This window comes from Triticum dicoccoides, chromosome 7B (assembly GCF_002162155.2).
Source record: "Triticum dicoccoides isolate Atlit2015 ecotype Zavitan chromosome 7B, WEW_v2.0, whole genome shotgun sequence".
NCBI lineage: Eukaryota > Viridiplantae > Streptophyta > Magnoliopsida > Poales > Poaceae > Triticum > Triticum dicoccoides.
This window is the reverse complement of record NC_041393.1, coordinates 420976525-420979934: the sequence shown is the minus strand read 5'-3', so window position 1 is coordinate 420979934 and position 3410 is coordinate 420976525.

The window sequence follows — 3410 nt, the reverse complement described above, 5'->3', positions numbered from 1 at the left end:
TTACCATTCAACATATTTATGTTTCTCTCCTAACACGCCGAGACGTTGCGACCTACATTTCACTATAATGTATTGCACACATTCTCAATGCATGTTAGAGAAATACTCCATTCATTTCTTTTTACTCCGCATATAAGATTTGCCTTAAATGAAAGGTCGTGAAATTTTACCAAATTTCTATATAAACATCAACATCTACAATAGTTAAGGTGTACGAGGTATGCCAGATCCCGATCTCCTCCGCCTCCACCTCCCGTCCGCCTCCCTCCCCTCCAGATCATGATCTCCTCCGCCTCCCGTCTGCCTCCCCTTCCCCTCTGCCTCCCCTCCCGTCGCCGCCGGATCCCGGCTGGGCAAAGCCCGTGCAGGGGGATGATGGCGGCGGCGGGGCGTCCCTGTGTCGCGGCTTGGAGGTGTGGCTATGACGGTGGATCTTGAGCGGGCGCCTCAGGACGACATGTGTGTGTCCATGGTTCCGTTCACACAGCGATGTGATCTCCTCTACCTTTGGTTGTCTTCATTGTTGGTCCAAAGGGATCTAGTCGGTTGGTGTTGCCTCATGGTGGCTTCCCGGGGGCGGATCAACTGGAGGAGGAGATGGTGGCCTAGCTGCTAAAGTGGGTGAGGATGCCACCATCGTTGGCGGCGCCCGTGGGTGTCATTTTCCTCGTTGGAGGCAATGTGGGGCATCCCTCGCTCCATTGTTTCCGATGGAAACCTCAGATCTGGAGGAGGCTACCATTGACGGTGGCGCCGTGGGCGTAGTAGCCCTCGTTGGAGGCGTTGTGGGGCCTCCTGGATCGGATGATGACGATATATTCATCGTCACCCCCATGAGGGCATCATCTTTGGAGACATTCATCGGCTGGACGGACATGTGAACGGCTTGGTGGACGTCGGTAGGTCGTGGAGCGGTGCTTCATCCTAAACATCAATGGTGGCGGATCTCATCGGCGTGGCGCAGTGGAGACTCGGTGTCCGATGGGTGGCGATGGACTCGCGTAGGAGGGCGATGTTGTCTGGCGTCGTGGTGACGTCGATGGTAGAGAGGCCTGGCAAGGTCGATGCATCAATATCTGATTTGAGGACGGATCAATGGATGAAGGAGGTGACGGACCTTGCATCATGCATATGTGGGTGCCCACTGAAAGTGTGCCAGACCAGTTTGTAACCCAGTCCAAGTTTTATGGCTTGGATGGGGCATCCGTCATTAGATGTTAGGTGTTGGTGGGATGTTTGTTTGGTATTAGGCTCGGACATTCGGCACCCCTTCATCACGGGAATAGGAGTAGCGACAAGTGTTGCCAAGATGGTGGCTTCAGGCTTACTGATGTATTACTTTGTAAGGACTTTGTGCATAATTAATAAAATGGTTGCATGCATCGCCCAGATGCAGAGGCCAGGTGTAAGTGCATCAAGTGCCCCCTTAGTGATTTTGGAGTATTGATGACAAATAGGTTGAGGAACTAATGAGTTTGTGAGTATAAACAGGAGACAGAGTTCCAAAAGATTTAGTTTAACACATGGAAGACGACCCCTAAAAAGTATTTCTTCAAGTGAAGAAATTGGTGATGAAATTGGTACGACCTTTTAAGGAATTGAAGTGAAGACTTTGAAGCGTGAAGATTTTGTTTTCATATTTTCCTTTCTTCTTCTTTGAGTCATAGGAAAAACCGTACTATTAAAGGGGGTCTAGGTGAATCATATTTCACATTTCCAAAGTGATGCTCAAACCTATACAAACCTATACACAAAAGTCGCTTCAGTGAAGCCTTTGGAAATCTCCAGTATAGCTGACGCAATTGCTAGCGACAGTGACGAAGTTCATTTGGTCACTGACGAATTTGGTCATGCTGAGGAGTTAGGAGTTCACCGGTGTGTTCTGCCTGAAAGTGAGGAAATTGAGTGCCCCGGTGAATTTGAGAGTTCAAATTCCAACCGTTGTTGCGCCGCGTGCCAGCTGTTGAGTGGATCCTTATCCTGACAATGATAGAATCAGAGAAGGGCATTATGACAATTCATGTCGGGTTGCCCTGGATATAAATAGCCGCCCCCACAACCACTGGTTGGTTGACTACTCCGAGAGAAACTGACACTTGTCATAAGAGAACAACCTATCCTCCGACAATTTTGAGAGAATCCTAAGTGAGGAAAAACCCAGAGCCAAAGTGATTGAGCATCACTGAAGAGATTGATCTGTGTGATCTGACGCCTATTACCTTTGAAGACTGTCATTCTTTCAGACGGTTAAGCGTCAAGTTCTGAGTACACCAAGAGTCATTGTGGTGTGTCGGTGAACAAGTCTGTGAAGGTTTTGGAAGTCTACTTTGAAGACTTACCACAATTGATTGGGCAAGGATTCAGTGACTTTAGCTCAAGAGGAATACGGTGAAGATCGTGTGTCCTCTGAGTTGCGACTCAGCCGCCTAAACTAGATACAGTTGATGCAGCAACTGGAACTGGTCTACAAAATTCCATTGTCTTCATCGAGCCAACCTGGTTTCAAATTCTTCAGCCCTCCCTTACTTTATTCTGCCGCTGATGAATTTGTAATCTATGCTCTGACGAATTTGAACTGAAAAATTTCATCTCGGTATTTTTCATTTCCTCAGTTCATTTTCTTCATGCGTGCATGATTGTATGATTGCATGTTCTTCACTATTACGTATCCTAATTGCATGTACTCTGATTCTGTGATGACTTAGTTTCTCCCGTGTTTCTATTTCTCCATTTTGATCTTCGTCAAATTCGTCGGAGTTTGACGAATTTCTAAAAATCTCCCATTCACCCCCTCTGGGAGTAAACCTGCGCTTTCACCGGGGGTACATCCTCCCTTTCAAAAAAAGTTTAGGTGTACGATATGAATTAAGTCCTTGATGCATGTAATGATATTGATTTGATGATGTCAATGTTGATATTTTTTCCCACGGTCTTGGTGAAATTATATGAAGTTTGACTTAAGACAAAACTCAGATGCAAAGAAACAGAGGAAGTATTAGATTATAGTAGGGACACAGACTTGGAGCTCTTGGGTGCCCGTGAACCTTATACGAATAGTAACAAAAAAAACCAGGGAACATAAAGAAATGTGAAATTTTGGGGTATCAAACCTGGTCGATCATTTTACTCGGGTATGAAGTTTCGTGAAGAAATGGCGTGTGTGGTATTCTCGGCAGATAAGTCAAAAAAATCTATTGTATTAAAACACTGTGGGAATGAATCATCGACTGTATTTTCTTCACTAAGGCCAGGTGTGAACTTATTCTTTTAGACACAGGTGTGGGCTTATTGTGTCTGTGTTCTTTTGATGCTTCGTTATGAGTCAATGAAATCAGCTCGATTCGTATATGCCCGTAAGCTGATTAATGACAACCCATTCAACTTTGACACGAAAGGGCCTATGACATCCC